Genomic DNA, 27,719 nt, shown 5'->3' on the forward strand with positions numbered 1-27,719 from the left:
AAACAAAGAAGAAAATGTTAGGGAAAAAGTTATTTTCTGAATTATGTTAGATTAAAAGATGTTTTTCATCTTATGTGCTCTAAATTGTTCACATATAGCCTCCCTTTTCCACCCATGTACATTAACAGACATTCTGGAATTAAAGACATTGGCAATTTTTTAAGGGATATCCACTTCACAACAACAGTGGAAAGGACTGTTTTCTGTGCAAAAGTATCAAGTTTAAAGTATACTCTCGGGATGGGGTCCCCCCAGATGGCAGAGAAATAGGATGGGGAGACCACTTTCTCCACTATAAATTCATCAAAAGATCATTTGAATGTTGAACAATTTCCACAAAACAACTTGTGAATGATCGTGGAGGACCCCAGACACCCAGAAAGGCAGCCCAATCTCTTTGAAAAGAGGTAGGAGGTAGGAGAAAATATAAAAGGCAAAAACAGAGACAAAGGATTTAGGGAAGGAGATCCATCCTGAGGAGGGAGTCATGAAGAAGTTTCCACACAACAGGAAACCCTCTCACAGGCATGTCAGTGGGGAGCTTTGGAATCTGAGGGCAATGTAACAGGAAGAAAAAAAAAAAAACAGAATATGTGCCTAACCACAACTACCAGTGGAGAAGCAGCTCAGACACTTGCATTTGCCAGCGGTGAGTGGAGGCTGGGCAGGGAGGCATGGGCTGCACCATCGATCCTTAGGGTGAGGACTGGGCTTGAATGCCCTGAGGACAATCTGAGGGGGCTAATGTGACATAGCAACCCAAATCATGCCACTGCCAGGGAGACAAAAAAAAGGAAAAAGGACTTTTCCCTCTAAAGGTTCTGACTCCTTATGGTGACCCTTGGCACACTCATAGAACAAAGGCTTGTGCCGTAGCAAATACCAAAGGAGAACAAGCCAGCTGCTGTTTAGGGCCCTCCCTCCTGGGAGGCAGAGATGCAGAGCTGGAAGGCAAGGGGCCACTGCAATCTCAGCGCCAGAGACCACATCTTCCACCAAACTGTGAGCAGGCTGCCAGTTGCTAACCATGTCTTCCTGGGATCCTGGATGGTTGACATCTGCCAGGAGGGTCGAGCCTGAGATCAGCTCCCCAGAGGAGACACACAGCACACCTGGGACTGTGTCTTGGTGGTATACTCGGCAAACCGAGCGGCCAGGACCAGGGAGGTGATAAGACACATGGCCCAGCTGGGACAGTGCACTCACCAAGCAACCAGTCACCTGAGTTGCCTGGACCTGAAAAGGGCACAAAACGTACAAACCAACTGCGTCTGTGCCCTTGCAGAGCACCGAGAACCTCAGCGGCTCAGACCTGGGACGTGTACAAAACACTTGGGACAGCGCCCTTACAGAGCACCCTGGAGCCTGAGCAGTGTGGACTGCAAAGTACATGCCGCCTTCACCTGTGGCAAACCAACTGTGATCCATCCACTGCAAGCATCCCCGACTCGTGCCAGAGGTATCTGTTTACAGTGTCCCTCCCTCTCCACAGGACAACTAAACAAGTGAGCCTAAGTAAGTGGCCACCTTCATTCCCTCATATCAGGGCAGAAACTAGACACTGAAGAGACTTGCAAAAGAAGAAGCCAAAAATAAACAAAGGGGGAAACTCCTTCGACAGACTAAAACCCTGCAGGTAATGCTGGGACTGCACATTTTTCCCTGGTGGCTCAGACAGTAAAGCGTCTGCCTGCAATGCGGAAGACCCAGGTTCGATTCCTGGGTCGGGAAGATCCCCTGGAGAAGGAAATGGCAATCCACTCCAGCACTCTTGCCTGGAAAATCCCATAGACGGAGGAGCCTGATAGGCTACAGTCCATGGGGTCACAAAGAGCTGGACACGACTGAGCGACTTCACTTGTAGACCTTGAGAAGAAGTACAAGCCAGAACAATGGACTATCTGACACTGAACTGACCCCACACTACCCATAACAGTGCCAGAGAAATTCCTAGATATATTTTACTATTATCACTTTGCAGTTAAAAAAATATATTTATTACTCCTTTAACTTTCATTTTTATAGCCTCCTATTACCTCTCTGGAGGAAAAAAAGACCTATTTTTAAAAACTAATTACATATATAGATATTTCATTTTTCTGACTGATTTTGCTTTGTATTATTTTTATTGAATTTCTGAGAGTTAAATCTCTATTCTAGTTTTTAATTTTTGCTTTTTAAAATTTGTTATCAATTTTGCACCTTTAGGACTCTAATCTTCAGTATCCATTTTCACTGAGGGACTTGATTATGGGCTTGATTGCTCTCTCCCCTTTTAACTCTCCCTTTTCTCCTCCTGGTCACCACTATCTCCTTCCTCCCTCTTCTCTTGTTTATAAAACTCTATGAATCTCTCTGGGTGTTCCTGGCTGCAGAGAGTTGTTTCACCATTAACCTAGGGGTATTATCTTCCGCACTGTATGGATGGAGAAGTGTTGACACTCTTGTAGGAGGAGGACCAAAATCCTAAGGCAAGAGGCTCAACTACAGAACTTTAGAATATCAGAAAACTCCTGACTGCAGGGAACATGAATAGACAAGAGCCCACCAAAAGTCTCCATACCTACACTGAAACCAAGCTCCCACCCAAGAGCCAACAAGCTAACTAAGCTAATTAACACCACACTAATTCTCCAGAAAAACAGTAACACAACCCTGAACATTAAAAGATGGGCTGCCCAAAGCCATACCAAACCCACAGACATCCCCAAACTTACTACTGGACACTTGACTGCAGTCCAGAGAGAAGAGATCCAGTTCCACCCATCAGAACACAGACACAAGTGCCCCAAGGAAACCCCAAAATGCCACTGGTCCAACCCCACCCACAGGGAGCAGAATTCAAAATTAAGAGGAACTACAATCTTCTAGCCTGCAGAAAGGAAACCCCAAACACAGCAATCTAAACAAAATGAAAAGGCAGAGAAATACTCATCAGGTGAAGGAACATGACAAAAACCCACCAAACCAAACCAAAGAGGAGGAGATAGGGAGTCCACCTAAAAAAGAATTCAGAATAATGATAGTAAATATAATCCAAAATCTTAAAAACAAAATGGAGTTACAGATAAACAGACTAGAGACAAGGATTGAGAAGAAGAAAGAAATGTTTAACCATGACCTAGAGCAAATTAAAGAAGGGTCAAGCAATAATGGACAATGCAATAACTGAGATTAAAAACACTCTGGAGGGAACCAACAGTAGAAAAACTGAGGTAGAAGAGAGGATAAGTGAGGTGGAAGACACAATGGTGGAAATAAATGAAGCAGAGAGTTAAGAAGGAAAAAAGAAAAAAAGAAATGAGGACAACCTCAGAGACCTCTGGAATGATGTTAAACGTCGCAATATTCAAAAATAGGTGTCCCAGAAGAGGAAAACAAAAAGAAAGGGATAAGAAAAAACTTGAGGAGATAATAGTCAAAAACTTCCCTAAAATGGGGAAGGAAAAGTCATCCAAGTCCAAGAAACTCAGAGAGACCCAAACAGGATAAACCCAAGGCAAAATGCCCAAAGACACATATTAAACAAACTAACAAAAATTAAACACAAAGAGCAAATATTAAAAGCAGCAAGGGAAAAGCAACAAATAACACACAAGGGGATAAGGATAAAAGCTGATCTTTCAATAGAAACTCTTCAGACCAGAAGGAATGGCAGGACATACTTAAAGTGATAAAAGAGAAAAATCTACAACCCAGATTACTGTACTCAACAAGGATCTCATTCAGATATGAAGCAGAAATCAAAAGTTTTACAGACAAGCAAAAGCTGACAGAATTCAGCACACCAAATCAGCTCTTCAACAAATGCCAAAGGACCCTCTCTAGACAGGAAACACAGAAAGGGTTTATAAAAATGAACCCGAAACAACAAAGGAAATGGTAAAGGGATCATGCTGCTACTAAGTCACTTCAGTCGGGTCTGACTTTGTGTGGCCCCATAGATGGCAGCCCACCAGGCTCCTCCGCCCATGGGATTTTCCAGGCAAGAGTACTGGAGTGGGTTGCCATTGCCTTCTCCAAATAATCACCTTAAATGTAAAGAAAGCTACCTAAAATAATCACCTTAAATGAAAAGAAATTTTGGGGGTTAAACACACCAACCAAAAGACAGACTGGCCAAGTAGATACAAACGCGAGACCCCTATATATGCTGTCTACAAGAGACCACCTCAAAACTAGGGACACATACAGACTGAAAGTGAAGAGCTGGAATAGATATTTCACGCAAATGGAGACCAAAAGAAAGCAGGAGAAGCAATACTCATAACAGATAAAATAGACTTTGAAATAAAGACCATGATGAGAGACAAAGAAGGACACTACATAATGATCAAAAGATCAATCCAAGAAGAAGATATAACAATTATAAATATATATGCACCCAACATAGGAGCACCTCAATACATAAGGCAAACGCTAACAAGTATGCAACAGGAAATTAACAATAACACAATAATAATGGGGACTTCAATACCCCACTCACACCCATGAAGAGATCAATCAACAGAAAATTAGCAAGGAAACACAAAATCTAATGATACAATGGACCGGTTAGACCTAATTGATATCTACAGGGCATTTCACCCAAAAACAATGGAATTTACCTTTTTTCCCTCAAGTACACACAGAACATTCTCCAGGATAGAGCACATCCTGGGCCATAACTCTAGCCTTGGTAAATTTTTTTAAATTGATATCATTTCAAGCATCTTTTCCAATCACAATGCAGTAAGATTAGATGTCAACTACAAGAAAAAACTGTTAAAAATCCAACGATTTGGAGGCTAAACAACACGCTTCTAAATAACCAACAGATCATGGAAGAAATCAAAAAGGAAATAAAAATATTCATAGAAAGAAATAAATATGAAAATACAACAATCTAAAACCTACAGGATTCAGTAAAAGCAGTGCTAAGAGGGATATTCATGGCAACACAAGCCTACCTCAAGAAACAAGAGAAACATCAAATAAACAACCTAACTTTACACCTAAAGTAACTAGAAAAAGAAGAACACAAAAACACCAAAGTTAGTAGAAGGAAACAAATCATAAAAATTAGAGCAGGTCAAAATGAAAATGAAATGAAGACGACTCTAGCAAAGATCAACAAAACTAAAATATGGTTCTTGAGAAGATAAGTAAAACAGACAAACCATTAGTCAGACTCATCAAGAAAAAAAAGGAGAAGAATTAAATCAACAAAGTTAGAAATGAAAATGGAGAAATCACAACAGACAACACAAATACAAAAGATCGTCAGAGACTACTATGAGCTGCTATATGCCCATGAAATGGATAACTTGGAAGAAATGGACAAATTCTTAGAAAAGAATAACCTTCCAAAACTGAACCAGGAAGAAATAGAAAATCTGAACAGACAAATCAGAAGCACAGAAATTGAAACTGTAATCAAAAAACTTCAGCAAACAAAAGCCCAGGACCAGACGGCTTCACAGCTGAATTCTACCAAAAATTGAGAGAAGAGCTAACACCTATCCTACTCAAACTCTTCCAGGAATTTGCAGAGGAAGGTAAACTCCCAAACTCATTCTATGAGGCCACCATCACCCTAGTACCAAAACTAGACAAAGATGCCACAAAAAAAGAAAACTATAGGCCAATATCACTTATGAACATAGATGCAAAAATCCTCAAGAATATTCTAGCAAACAGAATTCAACAACATAGTAAACAGATCATACATCATGACCAAGTGGGCTTTATCCCAGGGATGCAAGGATTCTTGAATATTCACAAATCACTCAATGTGATACACCATATTACAAACTGAAAGATAAAAACCATTATACTGTCTGAATAGATACAGAGGAAGCCTTTGACAAAATTCAAGTCCCATTTATGATCAAAGTTCTTCAGAAAGCAGACACAGAAAGAACATACCTCAACATAATAAAAGCCATATATGACAAAATCAAAGCAAACATTATCCTCAATGGTGAAAAATTGAAAGCATTTCCTCTAAAATCAAGAAAAAGACAAGGGTACCCACTCTCATTACTACGAGTCAACATAGTTTTGATTGCCACAGCAATCAGAGAAGAAAAAGAAATAAAAGAAATCCAGACTGGAACAGAAGTAAAACTCTGTTTGCAGATGACATGATCGTCTACATAGCAAACCCTAAAGGTACAACCAGAAAATTACTAGAGCTAATCAATGAATATGGAGAAGGAAATAGCAACCCACTCTAGTATTCTTGCCTAGAGAATCCTGCGGACACAGGATGGGCTGCTATCCATAGGGTCACACGGAGTCGGACACAACTGAAGCGACTTAGCAGCAGCAGAATCAATCAATGAATATAGTAAAGCTGCAGGATATAAAATTAATACATAGAAATCCCTTGCATTTCTATACACTAAGAATGAAAAAACAGAAAGAGAAATTAAGGAAACAATCCCATTAACCATTGCAATGAAAAGAATAAAATACATAGGAAAAAACAAACAAATGGGACCTAGATAAACTTAAAAGCTTTTGAACAATGAAGGAAACTATAAGCAAGGTGAAAAGGCAGCCTTAAGAATGGGATAAAATAATAGCAAATGAAACAACTGACAAAAATTAATCTCCAAAATAAATAAGCAGCTCATGCAGCTCAATACCAGAAAAACAAATAACCCAATCAGAAAGTGGGCCAAAGACCTAACAGATGTTTCTCCAAAAAAAACGTACAGATGGCTGGTAAACACATGAAAAGATGCTTAACATCACTCATTAGCAGAGAAATGCAAACCAAAACCACAATGAGGTATCATCTCACACTGGTCAGAATGGCCACCATCAAAAAGTTGACAAACAGTAAATGCTGGAGAGGATGTGAAGAAAAGGGAACCCTCTTACACTGTTGGTGGGAATGCAAACTGGTACAGTCACTATGGAGAACAGTGAGGAGATTCCTTAAAAACCTGGAATCTGGTAAAGAACTGCCATATGACCTAGCAATCCACTGCTGGGCATATACACAGAGGAAACTGGAATTCAAAGAGACACATGTACCCCAATGTTCATCACAGCACTGTTTATAATAGGTAGGACATGGCAGCAACCTAGATGTCCATTGACAGATAACAGATAAGGAAGTTGTGGTATGTATACACAATGGAATATTACTCAGCTATAAAAAGAGAACACATTTGAGTCAGTTCTAAAGAGGTGGATGAAACTGGAGCCTATTAGAATGAAGTAAGTCAGGAAGAGAAATAGCAATACAGTATATTAACAAATATATATAGAATTTAGAAAGATGGTAATGATGATCCTTTATGAAAGGCACCAGAAGAGATACAGATGTAAAGAACAGATTTTTGGACTATGTGGGAGAAGGCGGGGGGCGGGGGGGGGGATGATTTGAGAGAATAACATTGAAATATGCATATTACCATATGTAAAACAAATGACCAGTGCAAGTTCTATGCATGAAGCAGGGCACTCAAAGCCAGTGCACCAGGACAACCCAGAGGGATGGGCTGGGGAGGGAGGTGCAAGGGGGGTTCAGGATAGGGGGACACATGTGCACCTGTAGCTGATTCATGTTGATGTATGGCAAAAACCACCAAGAGATTTTAAAGTAATTATCCTTCAATTAAAATAAACTAATTTAAAAAATTTAAATGGAGGAAAGAGGGTAATAAGTTGGCCTCAAGCATAGATCATATTATACACAAGATTACCACTGAATGCCAGCTGTGATTTTCTTTGAAGTGGCAGGTTTATTTCTTTTTAAATACTGAATGAAATTGGCTAATTTAATATAAAAAATTTTGTGATTTCCAGATAGCAAAAATATACTCATTAAAAAATATTTAAAAGAAAAAAAGAAAAAGAGGCAGTTCACTCCAGACAGGTAAGTAGCAGGTTTATAAGTAAGAGAACATACACGGGAGGTTTGTCTTGCATGGCTACAAGGTGAGTAGATCTCTGAAGCCATCCATCACAATCTTAAAAGTGCATATGAAGGTTCTAACGTGGTTCAGTCACATGTACTGTCCAGATGGTCTCAACACACATTGTTCTCTCAGGGCTACATCCTCAAACCAAGCTCACACTGTGGGAATGGTGGGCAGCACCTACATTCCAAGTACAGGAAAGGGGTGAAGAGTCTCTTAATCGTCCAGGTCCAGTTCTAGGCTCAATAGGAAGTCATGATCTCTGGATGACTTCCTCTAATGCCTTCTCTTTCAGAACCCTCAAAGGCAAGTTTTAAAGTTGAATTTAGAGATACTTGCAGATCTGTAGTCAAAGTGCTCTCCCTATTACAAAAGCCCCCTTCCCTGTATTGCAAAAGTCATTTCTCCAACTTGTAATAATTCTCTTAAATAAAATATCTTTACTAAAAAAATAAATAAATAAAGCACACTCTCTTCTGGAATTTAAAAAATTCCAAAATTTGAACTACATAAAATCTAAGAAGTGTGAACTACATTTATTTTCATATTTCCTCTTGAAGTGAGTTTAAATCTAATGCTATATTATATGCATTGGCAATAAGGAGAAGAAATGTTCTCTCTAGCCATATTTCAATCAAAGACAAAAAGAAAATTGATAGGCTAACTAACCATTAAGTCAAAAGTTTTAATATAATAAAATGCTATGGCATAATTGGAAAATGAGAGCAAAATCTGCTTATATGTATGAAAAATAAATTTAACAAGCTGATACTTTCTACATTATAAAATATTATACCTTTAAGTACTATTATTCTGACAAAGAAAAAACTTCTTTGTTATAAAAAGACTTTTAAGTAATATCTTTTTGTACATATTAGTTCAATATATATTTTTAACAAAGAGAAAAAGAAATATGAAAAGACATTTACACTTTATTTCTTGAGTAAGCATGTTCCCAAATTGACAAATTTCTACCATATATTTACTAGTATTTTGCCCACAAAGAAATAATTCTGTTATAAATTTAACCCTGCTGCTGCTACTGCTGCTGAGTCACTTCAGACATGTCCAACTCTGCACGACCCCATAGACGGCAGCCCACCAGGCTTCCCCATCCCTGGGATTCTCCAGGCAAGAACACTGGAGTGGGTTGCCATTTCCTCTCCAGTGCATGAAAGTGAAAAGTGAAAGTGAAGTCGTTCAGTCGTGTCTGACTCCTAGCGACCCCATGGACTATAGCCTACCAGGCTCCTCTGTCCATGGGATTTTCTAGGCAAGAGTACTGGAGTGGGTCGCCATTGCCTTCTCTGAAATTTAGCCCTAGGAGTATATCTGGGCTTCCCTGGTGGGTCAGTGGTAAATAATTCACCTGCCAATGCAGGAGATATGGGTTGGATCCCTGGGTCAGGAAGATCCCCTGGAGAAGGAAATGGCAACGTACTCAAGTATTCTTGCCTGGAAAATTCCATGGACAGAGGAGCCTGGCGAGCTACAGTCAATCAGGTTACAAAGGAGTAGGACATGACTTACCAACTAAAAACAACAACAAAAGAAGAAGGGCTAGGATCTTTCAAGAATAAAATTAGAGAAACGAGACAAAAATTACATCTAAGTTTCTGTTATGAAATAAAATTCTAAGCTGAAATAAGCCGACCTTTAACAACAATAAGCTATTAATTCAGAATAAACTTTTTCCTTTATTTTTGTTAACACCATTAAAATAAAGTCATTTAAACCAAAGGCATATTATGGTTCTTATAATGTTCATCATTTTCTTTATTCATATGTTTAGGCTTTGCTATCCAACAGAGTCCACTAACCATATAAAACTTTTTTAATTTATATTTAAATTAATTAACATTTAGTGAAATTAAAAGTTCAATTCTTCAGTCACACAGATCACATTTTGATTATTCTATACCTGCGTAACACAAAAACAGACTGTCCTACATCACTGCAAAAAGTTCTATTAGACAATAAGTGAAGATCTAGACCTACGTGAACCAAAAAGATTCTACAGAGTATACGTTCACTTAAGTGTGGGATGAAAACAACTGTTTTTATTTAATTCTTAGGAACAAGAAATTAAATATTATTAATACTTCAAAATCAGAGCAACAAGGGCACCCTTACTCGGTCCATATGATTTACAGTCACAAGGCATCTTAATAGAATTTGGGAAAATCTACATCACATGGGTATTGACACGGCACCTTCACTGGTTTGTTTCCAATGTTCTGTGACAAACTGACATTTACTTGCATGCAGTTAAATGAATATACTGGTAATATGACCTAGTTTTAACCATTAATGATCACAAAAATGAAAACGTGGCTTTAAAAGATTCTGCCAAAGAAACACAAATTGAAAACAATGCCAACCACACGGCACAGGACTGTTTTTGCTCATCTCCTACAACTGATTGATTATGAGAACAAAAAGCTACGAGTGCTAGGGAAGAACACTTGCTCCCAAATCCATGTTTCCTAGCAAGCAGCAAGTTTATTTCATTACTCCAACTCTTGGCTTTCCTGGTGGCTCAGCTGGTAAAGAATCCGCCTGCAATCCAGTTGAGCTGTTCCAAATCCTGAAAGATGATGCTGTGCAAGTGCTGCACTCCATATGTCAGCAAATTTGGAAAACTCAACAGTGGCCACAGGACTGAAAAGGTCAGTTTTCATTCCAACCCCAAAGAAAGGCAATGCCAAAGAACGCTCAAACTACCACACAACTGCACTCATCTCACACGCTAGTAAAGCAATGCTCAAAATTCTCGAAGCCAGGCTTCTGCAATACGTGAACTCCAGTTTTAGAAAAGGAAGAGGAACCAGAGATCAAATTACCAACATCTGCTGGATCATGGAAAAGCAAGAGAGTTCCAGAAAAACATCTATTTCTGCTTTATTGACTATGCCAAAGCCTTTGACTGTGTGGATCACAAGAAACTGTGGAAAATTCTGAAAGAGATGGGAATATCAGACCACCTGACCTGCCCCTTGAGAAATCTATATGCAGGTCAGGAAGCAAGAGTTAGAACTGGACATGGAACAACAGACTAGTTCCAAATAGGAAAAGGAGTACGTCAAGGCTGTATATTGTCACCCTGCCTATTTAACTTCTATGCAGAGTACATCATGAGAAATGCTGGACTGGAAGAAACACAAGCTGGAATCAAGATTCCTGGGAGAAATATCAATAACCTCAGATATGCAGATGACACCACCCTTATGGCAGAAAGTAAAGAGGAGCTAAAAAGCTTCTTGATGAAAGTAAAAGAGGAGAGTGAAAAAGTTGGCTTAAACCTCAACATTCAGAAAACAAAGATCATGGCATCTGGTCCCATCACTTCATGGGAAATAGATGGGGAAACAGTGGAAACAGTGTCAGACTTTATTTTGGGGGGCTCCAAAATCATTGCAGATGGTGACTGCAGCCATGAAATTAAAAGACGCTTTCCCCTTGGAAGGAAAGCTATGATCAACCTAGATAGCATATTCAAAAGCAGAGATATTACTTTGCCAACTAAGGTCCGTCTAGTCAAGGCTATGGTTTTTCCTGTGGTCATGTATGGATGTGAGAGTTGGACTGTGAAGAAGGCTGAGTGCCGAAGAATTAAGACTTTTGAACTGTGGTGTTGGAGAAGACTCTTGAGAGTCCCTTGGACTGCAAGGAGATCCAACCAGTCCATTCTGAAGATCAACCCTGGGATTTCTTTGGAAGGAATGATGCTAAAGCTGAAACTCCAGTACTTTGGCCACCTCACGCGAAGAGTTGACTCATTGGAAAAGACTCTGATGCTGGGAGGGATTGGGGGCAGGAGGAGAAGGGGACGACCCAGGATGAGATGGCTGGATGGCATCACTGACTCGATGGACGTGAGTCTGAGTGAACTCCGGGAGATGGTGATGGGCAGGGAGGCCTGGCGTGCTGCGATTCATGGGGTCGCAAAGAGTCGGACACGACTGAGGGACTGAACTGAACTGGAACTGGGTTCGATCCCTGGGTTGGGAAGATCCCTTGGAGAAGGGAATGGCTACCCACTCCAGTATTTTGGCCTGGAGAATTCCACAGACTGTTCATTCCGTTGGGTCACAAAGAGTCAGACACAAGTGAGCAACTTCTACTTTCTTCACTTTCACTCTAACTCTCAGCCTCTTCGTTTCTTTTAATGAATTAAATAGTGGCCCTGCCAAAAGATGGGTCCACATGAAACCTATAAACATAGTCCTATTTGGGAAAGGGACTTGATATATCTAATTAAGATCAGTATCTAAAGATGAGATGATCCTGGATTAGGAGAAACACAATGATGAGTGTCTTCAGAAGAGAAGGAGAAATAAACACAAAGACACTGGGTACAAAGGCCATTGAAGGGAAAAAATGGAGGCAACAGTTGGAGTTACACATCTAAGAGGCAAAGAACACCAAAGACTGCCCACAGCTACTGGAAGCTATGAGAGGAGCATAAAACACTCTCCTCCAAAGGCTCCAAAAGGAACCAACCCTTCTGACACCTTGATTTCAGACTTCTGGCTCACAGACTGTGAAAGAATAAATCTCTGTTATTGTATGCCACCAAGTTTGTGGGAATTTGATATAAAAGCCTCAGGAGACTAACATACCCATTTATGGAATTGCTTATCTGATTGGGAAGAATATACTGTATATTTTGGGCTCATCTTCACCCTTCATTTCTTGGGTTCTAAGTGGGGACCCTGAAGAGGAGGTACCTACTCAGCCTCTTCACTGGACTGGCATTGCCATAGTGAATGTATACATCTGCCAGGTTTGTGCTTCAATTAATGCAACCATTTGTCTCTCCTACCAAGCTCTATCTACCAAATTAATTTTTGTCAGTGGTAAAGTTATCGGGAAGATCCCTGGAGTAGAAACTGGCTACCCACTCCAGTATGGAAATCCCATGGACAAAGGAGTCTGGCAGGCTACAGTCCGTGGGGCCACATACACTCAGACACAACTAAGCAACTAAGCACGGCACATTTTGGCCCACATTTGCCACTTCTTTCCTTCTCAATTCAAAACCAAAATTAAAAAGGAGGAACTATTTATTAGACTCTCCTGAGAGACTCCTGAATTACAGTCTTTTATAGTCGATTCTCAATTTGAAACAACAGGTCTTAAGACTAATTCCACACAATTCAGAAAGATTCTAAAATATAAATAAAAGATCAGATAAAATCATTTTTTCATTTTAATGTTTATAATATACAGTTAATTATACAAAGCAGTCAAAAAATAGGGAAGTACTAGATCTAAATAAAACACAGAATAAAATGCAAAGATTCTAAATCCTAACTTTAACCCTGTATCCTGGAGGGGGGTTCAGGATTGGGAACACATGTACACCCGTGGCAGATTCATGTTGATGTATGGCAAAACCAATACAGTATTGTAAAGTAAAATAAAGTAAAAGAAAAAAATTAATTAAAAATACAAAAATTAAAATTAAAAAAAAAGTAAAAGCACCCACAAAACTGAATGAGAACTAACTTTCAAATCCTTCTTCAAGTGTCAAGAGCAACCCTAGAGTAAAAAAAGATATCCAATTTAAATGAAAGTAACAAAAAATAAGGGCTAATTTTTGCCCAAGATTTCTTTAACATTTGATTTTCACTTTTACATGAGCAAGAAGGAGCAAGTTAAAGAAATCATTACAAATCTTTTAATATTTAAGAAGAAAGAGCTCTAATTCTAATAAACAATATGAGGTATATACTGGAAATATTCTCTGAGGCTATAAAGAAGTCATCTACACTTCATTCCTTCCTTTCCTTTGGTTAATAGACATCTGTCTTTGTCATCTATGTCATCTGAAGTCTAGCCATCTCAACTAATATGGAATATCAGATTTAAATGACTGTGTTAGTTTATTAATTTATTGATCATGTTAAATAATATTCTTATTTACAATCAGACTCTCCAAAGTTTGGATGACATAGAACCACATACCTATAGTCTGAACACAGGTTAGGAAATTATTTAAACTTAGACATTCTATGATACTATGAAAAATCTTCCAGCCATTTCTTTTTATAATTTTATCAACTTCCTTGAGGAATGAATTTATCAATACCTAACAACATAAGCATCACAATATCTGTCAACCCTTTAAGAGGGTTGTAAACAAAGAACTTCCTGAGTATGATTCAGTTCAGTTCAATCAGTCAGTTGTGTTCGATGCAAGGGACTACAGCTCGCCAGGCCTCCCTGTCCATCACCAGCTCCTGGAGCTTACTCAAAGTGTCCATCAAGTCTGTGATGCCATCCAAGCATCTCATCCTCAGTCATCCCCTTCTCCTCCAGCCTTCAATCTTTCCCAGTATCAGAGTCTTTTCAAATGAGTCAGCTCTTCACATCAAGTGGCCAAAGTATTAGAGTTTCAGCTTCAGCATCAGTCCTTCCAATGAATTGTCAAGACTGATTTCCTTTAGGATGGACTGGCTGGATATCCTTGCAGTCCAAGGGACTCTCAAGAGTCTTCTCCAACACCACAGTTCAAAAGCATTAATTCTTTGTTGCTCAGCTTTATGGTCCAACTCTCACATACATACATGACTACTGGGAAAACCATAATTCTGACTAGATGGGCCTTTGTCAGCAAAGTAATGTCTCTGCTTTTCAATATGCTGTCTAGGCTGGTCATAGCTGTTCTTCCAAGGAGCAAGCGTCTTAATTTCATAGCTGCAGTCACCATCAGCAGTGATTGTGGAGCCCCAAAAAATAAAGTCAGTCACTGTTTCCATTGTTTCCCCATCTATTTGCCATGAAGTGATGGAACCAGATGTCATGATCTTAGTTTTTTGAATGCTGAGTTTTAAGCCAACTTTTTCACTCTCCTCTTTAACTTTCATCAAGAGGCTCTTTAGTTCTTCTTTACTTTCTGCCATAAGGGTGGTTTCATCTGCATATCTGAGGTATCTCCCAGCAACCTTGATTCCAGCTTGTCCTTCATCCAGCCCGGCATTTTGCATGATGTATTCTGCATATAAGTCATAAGTCATATAAGCAGGCTGACAACATACAGCCTTGACGTACTCCTTCCCCAATTTGGAACCAGTCCTTTGCTCCATGTCCAGTCCTATCTGTTGCTTCCTGACCTGTATACAGATTTCTTAAGAGGCGGGTCAGGTGGTCTGGTGTTACCATCTCTTGAAGAATTTTCAACAATTTGTTGTGATCCACACAGTCAAAGGCCTTAATAGTCAATGAAGTAGAAGTAGATGCTTTTCTGGAACTCTCTTGCTTTTTTGAAGATCCAGTGGATGTTGGCAATTTGATCTCTGGTTCCTCTGCCTTTTCTAAATTCAGCTTGAACATCTGGAAGTTCTCAGTTCACGCACTGCTGAAGTCTGGCTTGGAGAATTTTGAGCCTTACTTTGCTAACATGTGAGATGAGTGTAATTGTGTGGTAGTTTGAACATTGTTTGGCACTGCCTTTCTTTGGTACTGGAATTAAAATTGACCTTTTCCAGTCCTGCGGCCACTGCTGAGTTTTCCAAATTTGCTGGCCTATCGAGTGCAGCACTTTCACGGCATCATCTTTTAGGATTTGAAATAGCTCCACTGGAATTCCATCACCTCCACTAGCTTTGTTCATAGTGATGCTTCCTAAGGCTCACTTGACTTCACATTCAAGGATGTCTGGCTCTAGGTGAGTGATCATACCATCATGGTTATCTGAGTCATGAAGATCCTTTTTGTATAGTTCTTCTGTGTATTCTTGCCATCTCTTCTTAATATCTTCTGCTTCTGTTGCTGCTGCTGCTAAGTCACTTCAGTCGTGTCCAACTCTGTGCGACCCCATAGACGGCAGCCCACTAGGCTCCCCTGTCCCTGGGATTCTCCAGGCAAGAACACTGGAGTGGGTTGCCATTTCCCTCTCCAATGCATGAAAAGTGAAAAGTGAAAGTGAAGTCGCTCAGTCGTGTCCAACCCTCAGCGACCCTATGGACTGTAGCCTACCAGGTTCCTCCATCCATGGGATTTTCCAGGTAAGAGTACTGGAGTGAGGTGCCATTGCCTTCTCCCTCTGCTTCTGTTAGGTCCATACTATTTCTGTCCTTTATTGTGCCTTTCTTTGCATGAAATGGTCCCTTGGTATCTCTAATTTTCTTGAAGACAGTGTGATTAAGTTCTGTTAAATCTTCCATCATTATTGCAAAGTGTGTTAAAATTAAGAGAATAAAACATTTCACCCTCCACAGTCCTTTTTAAGTAGTTAAAACCACAATTTATTTTTCTTTACTCTGTCACTACTTCTGAAACCATTTCCTGTGGCTTCAGTAGAGATTTTGAGAGGCTCATTTTTTCATATGCTCATATTTTGTATCAAGAAGTTTTTGCTAGACTATTCACATCCCTACCTGAGGATCCAAGCATCTGGATCATTTCAAGTTGCCTTGAAATATGAAATATTGGTTCTCCCTTTAGCTGCTTTAAAAGCCTAAAGGATACATTTCTATGATGCCCTCCTTCTTACCTACTTCTTTGCTCTGTTAAATTAACTCAGTATCATTTTTATAAAATTTGATAATAAAATAGGGGTAAGAAAGGAAGCAAGCAGAAAAGATAGTATTATTTGTCACACCCTCTGTGGCACCCCACTCCAGTACTCTTGCCTGGAGAATCCATGGACGGGGAAGCCTGGTGGGCTGCAGTCCATGGGGTAGCAAGGAGTCGGACACGACTGAGCGACTGCACTTTCACTTTTCTCTTTCATGCATTGGAGAGGGAAATGGCAACCCACTCCAGTGTTCTTGCCTGGAGAATCCCAGGGATGGGGGAGCCTGGTGGGCTGCCGTCTATGGGGTCACACAGAGTCAAGACACAACTGAAGCGACTTAGCAGCAGCAGCAGCAGCAGCTACCACCCTAAGGATGGTATCAGACTTAATAAAACTGAAATGAAAGAAAACCGTAAATGTTAGAAATTTTATAACTTTTCTCATGTCACCCATGTAGACATCTACAGTAAGTCCCAATCTGGAAAGCATTTTTCTCCAGAGAAGATCTATATTTGTTTCTTGTAGTAACAACACTGCAGTTGAAAGCCTCAGCTTTGAGCTAGTGGAAAAGTAACAAAGTTAACCTTAGCCAGAATCTTAATTCACTGTAAATTAATAGCACCACAGTAACTCCATAATCCCTTCTACCAGCTTTTATGATTCAAATGCCCAAGAGTTCCATGCAGAAAGATAAATAAACATAAAATTATAAGAAAATATCATGATACATGGAAATAAGCCATGAAACCTGAGAATCACAAAAAGATATTTTTTCAAAAACTTAAGACAAGGAGTTGAGAATTTAGAATTATAAAACACACATTACAAAACAGTAAGCCTAATCTAGAGAATTTACATAGAACTGTGAACCTAAGAACTAAGAAATAAAACATTTTGCTGAAGCAAGCATGTGAAATTAATAAATATATATCAAGCCATAATGTAAGCCTCTACAAAACTGCAAATACAGCTATCTTTCAGTCAAAATTCTCTGATCACAATATAACTGAATTAGAAATCTATAACAGAAAGAAAAAAAGGTAATATTCTACAATTAAAGAAGAAATCTTAATATAAACTGAAAAATATTTAGGACTGATTGATATTGAAAATAACATGTATAAAACCACTGAGATATAGTTAAAGCAGTGGTAGAAGAAAAATTAATAGCCTCCAGATGCTTATATTAGAAAATAAAGGAAAATAATGAGTTAAAGTAACCAGATGCAAAGAGAACAGAATGAATCCAAATAAGGTACAAGAAAGAAGAAAATTAAGATAAATAAATGAAATAAATAAATAAATGAAATAGCAAACTAAAAATATAATCAGGGTTAACAAAGTACTGAGCAAGACTGACCAGGAAGCAAAGAGTAAAGATGCAAGTAAATAATTTAAGGAGTAATAATAATAAAAACACAAACACACTTTCAGTAGAAACGAAAAAACAGCAAGAGACCTATGCACACCAATCTCAAAGTCCATCAGCTCGAGAGTGGAAAGAAAGAAGTAAGACCATACAGTGGAATGCTACTGAGCAATAAATGGTAGCAAACTACTGACACATGCTTACATCACAGATTCACACAGCTCAGTCAGTAAAGAAATGCCTGCAATGCACGAGACCCAGGTTTAATTCCTGGGTCAGGAAGATTCCCTGGAGAAGGAAATGGCAAGCCACTCCAGTATTCTTGCCTGGAGAATCCCATGGACAGAGGAGCCTGGCAGGCTACAGTCCATGAGGTCTCAAGAGTCGGACATGACTTAGTGACTAAACCACCATCAAGTGAAAGAAGCCAAATACAACAAAGCATATATTATGCGATTCCATTCATGTGAAGTGTCAAAAGGCATGTTTCTAGAGAAAACATAAAAGAATACACAGATATATTATCAAGAACAATAAGTTGTTGTTATTCAGTAGCTAACTTTTGTCCAACTCAGGCTTCCCTGTTCTTCATCATCTTCCAGAGTTCACTCAAACTCATGTTCATTGAAGAATAATAAGTATAAGGTAGCAAATTTAAAATTAACATACAACTATCAGTTACCTTTCTGTGTACTAATAACAGAGGAAAAAAAAGCAGTATTTTTTTAATAACATTTACAACAACAAAATAGGAAGTTCCAGTTATAAAGCCTGCGAAAGATACACAACCTATATACTTTCAATGAATTGTGAAGGGCTTCCCTCATGGTACAGTGGGTAAGAATCTGCCTGCCAATGCAGGGGACTTGGGTTCGATCCTTGGTCTGGGAAGATCTCACGTGCCACAGAGCAACTAAGCCCACGTGCCACAACTACTGAGCCTGCATTGCAGAGCCTGCCTAGACCAGTGAGCCACGACTACTGAGTCTGTGTACCACGACTGCTGAAGCCCACGCACCCAGAGCCTGTGCCCCGCAACAGGAGTTACTGCTATTTAGTCACTACGTGGTGTCCGACTTTTCAGTGGCTCCATGTACTACAGTCAGGCTCCTCTCCACACTGGCATCACCAACTGAGCTCCACCTCCTGCAAGATCAGCAGGGGCGTGAGATTCTCACAGGAGCAAGAAACCAACTGTGAATTGTGCATGTGATGGATCTAGGTTGCACCGCCCCTCCCTTATGACAGAGAATCTTCCTGAAACCATCTCCTCCACTAAACCGAACCCTGGTGTCAAAAAGGTTGGCTGGTAGAGCTTATAATCATCCATTGCAGGAATTTTTATATTAAAAATAGTGGCAAATACTACATATAAGGCCTTTATTTTATCCTCTTTAGAAAGGCAGCTAACCAGCATTTCACTTAATACTTATTAGCAGTAATCATAAAGATGTCAACTGTCTTTAAGCTCATATGCAGATTCAACGCAATTTCAATCAAAACTCTGACCCATTTTAACAAACTTCATCATTTGATTGTAAAAGCTTTCTTGGGAAAGGGGCCATTAGGGACAGAATAGCCTGAAGAAGAATAACATATTTTACAACCCCAAAATTATAAAAATTTCATAATATCAAGTGCCACAAAAGACACAGATCAATGGGATCTGCATACACTACTGATGGTAATACAAATTAGTACAATCACTTTGAAAAATAATTTGGCATTACCTGGTAAAGTTGAATGCTGGCTTACTCTAGCATACAATGACTCAATTCCTCATTATACTCCCTTAAGAATATAAGGGAACATGCATCAGGAAAAATATATGTTTGTTCCTAGAAGCAGTAGTACTGCATCTATTATTTAAAGAAAAAAAGAGGAAAAAAAGAAACACATCTAAATATCCATCAACAGGACAATGAATAAACTACGTATGTTTAAATAGTTTAAAGGAAAGGAAAATGAATTCGCTCAGTCATGTCTGATTCTTTGGGACCCCATGAACTGTAGCCTGCCAGGCTCCTATGTCCATGGGATTCTCCAGGCAAGAATACTGGAGTGGGTTGCCATTTGCTTCTCCAGGGGATCCTCCTAACCCAGGGATCAAACTTGGATCTCCAGCATAGGAGGCAGACCTTTACTATCTGAGCCACCAGGGAATTGTTTACTATTATGCAAAAGAGAAAAATCAATGAATATCAGGTACTTACAAATGGACATACGTTAGAGCTATCTGAAGCATGTTACAACAGACAAACTGTTCAGTCACTCAGTCGAGTCACACTTTTTGCAACCCCATGGACTGCAGCATGACAGGCTTCCCTGTCCATCACCAACTCCTGAAGCTTGCTCAAACTCATGTCCATCGAGTTGGTGATGCCATTCAACCATCTCATCCTCTGTCATTCCCCTCTCCTCCTGCCTTCAATCTTTCCCAGCATCAGGGTCTTTTCCAATGAGTCAGTTCTTCACATCAGGTGGACAACATATTGGAGTTTCAGCTTCAACATCAGTCCTTCCAATGAATAGTCAAGACAGACTTCCTTTAGAATTCACTGGTTTGATCTCCTTACTGTCCAAGGGACTCTCAAGAATCTTCTCCAACACCACAGTTCAAAAACATCAATTCTTCAGCACTCAGTTTTCTTTATAGTCCAACTCTCACATACATACATGACCACTAGAAAAACCATAGCTTTGACTAGATGAATATTTGTTGGTAAAGTAACATCTCTGCTTTTTAATATGTTCTAGGTTGGTCAAAACTTTTCTTCCAAGGATCAATCGTCTTTTAATTTCATGGCTGCAGGCCACTACCTGCAGTGATTTTAGATTCCAGAAAAATAAAGTCTGTCACTGTTTCCATTGTTTCATCTGTTTGCCATGAAGTGATGGGACTGGATGCCATGATCTTAGTTTTCTGAATGCTGAATTTTAAGCCAAATTTTTCACTCTCCTCTTTCACTTTCATCAAGAGGCTCTTTAGTTCTTCTTCACTTTCTGCCATTAAGGTGGTACCATCTGCTTATCTGAGGTTATTGGCATTTCTCCCGGCAATCTTGATTCCAGTTTGTGCTTCATCCAGCCCAGCATTCTGCATGATGTACTATGCATACAAGTTAAATAAGCAGGGTGACAATATATAGCCTTGACATACTCCTTCCCAGTGTGGAACCAGTCTGTTGTTCCATGTCTGGTTCTAACTGTTGCTCTTGACCTGCATACAGATTTCTTAGGAGGCAGGTCAGGTGGTCTGGTATTCCCATCTCAAAGAATTTTCCACAGTTTGTTGTGATCTACACAGTCAAAGGCTTTTACTGGTATATATACCAGTATATATGCTAGCATATATCAAATATTATATTTAAATTGTTCAAGTAATTTACATAACATTTTGAAAGTAAGACATTGGGCAGTTTACAGAAGTGGTAGTAAAATTAGAAAACTAGGTCTGTAGGTTTCACAGCAAGAAAAACTGAAAATCAAACCACAGAACTGGTTTGATGGCAGTGGTATGGTGATGAAACACTTTGGGATATGAAGAATAGAGAAGAAGCTCTAATTTGTAGAATTTGCCAATTTCCATAGCTAAATTCAAACTAGTCAGTCCTAAAGGATATTAACCCTGAATATTCATTGGAAAGACTGATGCTAAAGCTGAAGCTCCAATACTTTGTCCACCTGATGCAAAGAGCCGACTCACTGGAAAATCCCCTGATGCTGGGAAAGATCGAAGGCAGGAGGAGAAGGGGACAACAGAGGATGAGATGGTTGGAACGCATCACAATGGACATGAGTTTGAGCAAACTCCAGGAGGTAGTGAAGGACAGGGAAGCCTGGCATGCTGCAGTCCATGGGGTCACAAAAAGTTGGACACAACTGAGCGACTGAACAACAACAACATAGCTGATTTCAACTACTGACCTCTAATCAGGGAAGAGATGCTGATAATCAACATTCATGAGATGAAATAAGCTAGATTCAGCACACTCAAACATCTAGCTCTATTCTTTGTGCTATCAATCCCTGGACACTGACCCCAGCACTCCTGCAGCTATCAATCTTGCTGTAGCTTCTACTACCACCAGAGAAAATTCACCACAGTTCCTGCTTTTCTGTACAACTAACCCATATCCTGTGCAGCTATACCTGACTAGTAGAGCTGAGGTCCATGTCCACAGCATAGGTGCAAAGGATGCTGGGGAAAAGCAACTGGCATTTTCTTCTACACCACGAAGAATTTGAAAGTGGGAAACTCCCCCAAACAAAGGAAGGGATCCAAGTTCTAGGAATCATAAATGTTATCTATATTTATCTTGTATATATTTTTATCAGCCAAGAAGATTTTGTCAAATGTTATTTTCTATAGTTTGTATCCAAAAAAAAATCTTATTTTGGTAGCTTTATTATCAAAACAGAAATAATGTGTGTATGAATGCGTATACATATATTATCTTTAAACACACACCAAATATACCTTCCCATCATAAGATATTAAATATACCCCCCAATTATGGATCTGCCTATTATTCTTTTACTGAGAATTACAAGCCTAAAAACTAACAATCTAGCAAGAAAACCAACTTCTCCACCTCATCACACTAAGCTCGTCAAGCTGAGATGGCCATCCCTTCCTTATACATACACAGCATTTGTTCCACTATACTGATAACTGTTGGTTTCTTGATTTCTTATTAGTAGGCAGGGATTGTCCTGTTGCTCTCAAAGCCCCTGCACATAGCACAAATATACATTCAAAAACTGTTTGATAAATAAATTTCCTGGTTTTTTGTTTCTTACCATAGTTTTTTACCATAATTTATTTAGCACTTAGCAGATATACCAGAAAATGTGGCAGTATTTTCACATAAGTTAATTTACCTCCAGAACTGAAAAGTATATTAGGATCATTTGCATGTCTTAAATGAGAAAACTGAAAGCACAGTATTTTAACAGAGGTTACTCAGCCAGAAGAGGCAGAATTAGAATTCAAACTAAGATATGCCTAACACCAAACTCTGTCTTCTTTCTATTACACATTCTAAAACTATGATAAAAATTTATTACATACTAAAAATATGTAGGTAAAAAGGGCAATGAGAATATTAATTCTTTTTTTAAAAATTTTTTACAATATTGTATTGGTTTTGCCATACATCAACATGAATCCATCATGGATGAAAGAGACCAAGAAAATTAGAAGAGAATGGCATTCAAGTTGGAATTTGAAGACTAAACAGCAGTTTGCAAGGCAGTTGAGAGAAGAACATCCCACTCACATAGCAATTATTAAGGTCCTATAGCAACAAAAAACTATCATTTTAGACAAGCTGTGATTCCCTCATCTCTAAAGTAAAACTGAAGTTTATAATAATTTCTACTTTTCAGTGCTGTTCTGAAGATTACACAGATAAATTATTTAACATGGGACCTGTCATAAAGCAGGTTCTCAATAAAGACAAAGAGGAGAAGATGTGTTTACAGAAAACCAGGGTTCTCCTAGGTAAGTTAGGGGCTTGTAGCAAAAAAGGCCAAGAAGAAAACAGACTAAAAGCAAAAGGAACTGAAAGAAATAGCTTTGGAAAGGTAGTCTCTAATCCTGATCTCAAATTTTTCAAGGGATATTCATACACATTAAGAGTTTAAACATATAAATAAATAATAATAAAAGAAAAACTTTCTGAATCGTAATATGGTATATACTAGAACTAAAAGTTTCTACCCCTTAGAAAATATAAAAACAAGACATTTTAAATGCCTCAGTTCAGTTCAGTTGCTCAGCGTGACCGACTCTTGGGGACCCCATGAATCGCAGCACTCCAGGCCTCCCTGTCCATCACCAGCTCCCGGAGTTCACTCAGACTCATGTCCATCGAGTCAGTGATGCCGTCCAGCCATCTCATCCTCTGTCATTCCCTTCTCCTCCTGCCCCCAATCCTCCCAGCATCAGAGTCTTTTCCAATGAATCAGCTCTTCGCATGAGGTGGCCAAAGTACTGGAGTTTCAGCTTTAGCATCATTCCTTCCAAAGTAATCCCAGGGCTGATCTCTTTCAGAATGGACTGGTTGGATCTCCTTGCAGTCCAAGGGACTCTCAAGAGTCTTCCCCAACAGCACAGTTCAAAAGCATCAATTCTTCGGTGTTCAGCCTTCTTCACAGTTCAACTCTCACATCCATACATGACCACTGAAAAAACCAGAGCCTTGACTAGATGGACCTTTGTTGGCAAAGTAATATCTCTGCTTTTGAATATGCTATCTAGGTTGGTCAAAACTATTCTTCCAAGGAGTAAGCGTCTTTTAATTTCATGGCTGCAATCACCATCTGCAGTGCTTTTGGAGCCCAAAAAAATAAAGTCTGACACTGTTTCCCATCTATTTCCCATGAAGTGATGGGACCAGATGCCACGATCTTAGTTTCCTGACTGTTGAGCTTTAAGCCAACTTTTTCACTCTCCTCTTTCACTTTCATCAAGAGGCTTTTTAGTTCCTCTTCACTTCTGCCATAAGGGTGTCATCTGCATATCTGAGGATATTGATACTTCTCCTGGCAATCTTGATTCCACCTTGTGCTTCTTCCAGCACAGCGTTTCTCATGATGTACTCTGCATAGAAGTTAAATAAGCAGGGTGACAATATACAGCCTTGACGTACTCCTTTTCCTATTTGGAACTAGTCTGTTGTTCCATGTCCAGTTCTAACTCTTGCTTCCTGACCTGCATACAGATTTCTCAAGAGGCAGGCCAGGTGGTCTGATATTCCCATCTCTTTCAGAATTTTCCACAGTTTATTGTGATCCACACAATCAAAGGCTTTGGCATAGTCAATAAAGCAGAAATAGATGTTTTTCTGGAACTCTCTTGCTTTTTTGATGATCCAGCGGATGTTGGCAGTTTGATGTCTGGTTCCTCTGCCTTTTCTAAAACCAGCTTGAACATCAGGAAGTTCACTGTTCACGTACTGCTGAAGCCTGGCTTGGAGAATTTTGAGGATTACTTTACTAGCGTGTGAGATGAGTGGAACTGTGCGGTAGTTTGAGCATTCTTTGACATTGCTTTTCTTTGGGATTGGAATGAAAACTGACCTTTTCCAGGCCTGTAGCCACGGCTGAGTTTTCCAAATTTGCTGGCATATTGAGTGCCGCACTTTCATAGCATCATCTTTCAGGATTTAAAATAGCTCAACTGGAATTCCAACACCTCCACTAGCTTTGTTCATAGTGATGCTTTCTAAAGCATTTTTAAATGCCTAGTAACTGACAAAAAGACAACATAACCTTGAATAGGTTTTCCCTTGAGATCGCCTGAAAAAGCATCAATTTATACATCAAAGTAACAGCACAGCACATAATTTGCTTTATTCAATCAAAGTAATTGCAGCCAACCAATTACAAGAAACACTGTGACACTCCAGTCAAAAGTAACACTCCTGCCAGTGTGTCATTTTCCTATTTCCATCGTTCACCTCTATAGCTGTTTGTTCTCTGAGAGAATTAAAACAAAGTGAACAGTTCATTTTTCAATTATCAGAGTATTGGCTTAATATATATTCTATATATATTCTTTGTGCATTGTTTTTAAACTCCACAGAAGTCCTACTAATAATCACCATCAAACACTTGTAAATAAAGCATGGTAAAATCAGTTTCAGTAAACATTTTTTTTCTCAAATTAAAAATGCATGTTTAATTTTAATAACTCACTAAAAGAAACACTAGTAAATCACATTATTTAGCATATAACAGATTAACATATGAAACATGATACAATTTATTTAAATTAAAACTTTAAAATATTTTTCAATTATTTTTCTTTTTAAAAACATCCAAGTTCTATACCATCAGTGAGAGGGCATTCAGATTGAATTTTAAGCCAGTGAAGCCATCTTGTGGTTGATGTTGGTGTTGCTGAGGCTTTGAGAAGGTCAATTTTATCCCCAAAATTAGGTCTCTAAAAATGCACATACAAACTGTCAGTTCTAGAACTTAGATGAAAAAAAACCCCACAGATCTGAAAAGCCTTTCCTGTTAGGGCTCCACAATAATGCATAAAAGTCCTCACATACCTGGATTGGTAATAAAGTGTTTTTACATTAACCTATATTTTATAATTAACTTCTACACCTTGGTTCAAAGGCAAAGCTATGAAAATAACTACAAGCAAAATATTAAACTTGAAAAAGAATACAAAAAATATTAAACAGTTTTATAGGAAGTATATGTTTTACTTCCTTTCTGTCATGACTTTTTTCCATGATTTTTAGCTGAGAAGCTAAATATTCTAGGGCCCTGTCACATCTAGAAATACAAGGGACTTCCCAGGTGGCTCAGACAGTAAAGCATCTGTCTACAATGGGGGAGACCTGGGTTCGATCCCTGGGTCGGGAAGATCTGCTGGAGAAGGAAATGGCAATCCACTCCATTAAATATTCTAGGGCCCTGTCATATCTAGAAATACAAAGCCTGCCCTAAATTGCAGTATATGGCTTCCCTGGCACATATTGCTCTGTGCTAAAAAATTTTTATGGACTAAAAATTAAACACAAACTGCCTACAGGAAAATCTAGCTTAGACTTAGAAGCCTGGAAAAAAGTATCATCTTCTCACTCTCACCACTTTTTAAATTTGTCTGAAACCCTTGCATCAAGGTTATGAGCAACCTTATTGAGAAAACATTTGAACTGCAAAATACAATTTAAAAATGAATGGGAGGGAAGAGAAAAGAATGTGCACAAAACTATTACATTAATTAAAAACAAAGTTAACTTGCAATTTTTGCCCTCTTACTTCCTCCCAAAATAATCAGTGATAATTAATAGAATTTAAAACTTCAGTTTCAAACTCCAGGTAACAATGCCCTTCTGAAGGTCCCAGTTTGTCTTAACAGCAAAAAAGATGTCAATTCAGTGTTCCAGGATTAACTGTCTTCTCCTAACTATAGTCCTGCCATCTCTCTTATCAAACCATAGCTTTCTCCATGCCTTCTTTCCAAATGCTGAAAACCCCATATCTGCTACTGCTAAATCACTTCAGTCGTGTCCGACTCTGTGCGACCCCATAGACGGCAGCCCACCAGGCTCCCCCGTCCCTGGGATTCTCCAGGCAAGAACACTGGAGTGGGTTGCCATTGCCTTCTCCAATGCATGAAAGGGAAAAGTAAAAGTGAAGTTGCTCAATCGTGTCTGACTCTTAGTGACGCCATGGACTGCAGCCTACCAGGCTCCTCCGTCCATGGGATTTTCCAGGCAAGAGTACTGGAGTGGGGTGCCATTGCCTTCTTTCCAAATGCTGAAAACCCCATATCTAAGTCTTATTAATTATGATAATAACAATACACAGCATCATCATAAGCATTTAGTTTTGACTTTGCAGGAGAGGAAGTTTGCAGCCTCTCCTCTACATTCCTTTAATTTAGCTCTAAAAAGCATACTGCTCCTCTGTCTTGAGGAATCTCTAGTACATTGTATGGAGCCCTGGACCTAATAAATATGCTTCCAAGAGGGTTGGAAGACACAGGACTATAGCCCTTTAAAAGCGCCCACACTTGACTAATGGAAGTAGCTTGTAAAAAGACAGCCTTCTCTCTTCTTTTGCTCATTAAGTATTAGCTTCTTAGAGCTGGGGCAAATGCTCTCAAATTCTTTTTGCTTTGGCTTCCTCTCAAGTAGTAATATCACAGGCAGGCATGAAACTTAGTGGAAATTGTCAAAGAAGGACTCTGGCCTACTTTGATTCCATTGTACTAAGATCAACTTAGCTCAAACAATAAAGTTCTGCATTAGGGACTGGGGCCAAAACACAGTCAATAATGAAGCATCTATTCACCTTACCTCATTTACTAGATTCCCTTTTTCCCTGATAGCTCAGTTGGTAAAGCATCCGCCTGCAATGCAGCAGACCCCAGTTCGAT

At 39.1% G+C, this 27,719-nt stretch overlaps 1 protein-coding gene across 5 annotated transcripts in view; it reads right to left on the reverse strand.

Annotated features, from left to right (window-relative positions):
- Positions 1–27,719, reverse strand: part of TDRD3 (tudor domain containing 3) — a 230,561-nt gene that overhangs the window by 134,601 nt on the left and 68,241 nt on the right. The window lies entirely within an intron of this gene.

This window comes from Ovis aries, chromosome 10 (genome assembly GCF_016772045.2).
Source record: "Ovis aries strain OAR_USU_Benz2616 breed Rambouillet chromosome 10, ARS-UI_Ramb_v3.0, whole genome shotgun sequence".
Classification (NCBI taxonomy): Eukaryota; Metazoa; Chordata; class Mammalia; order Artiodactyla; family Bovidae; genus Ovis; species Ovis aries.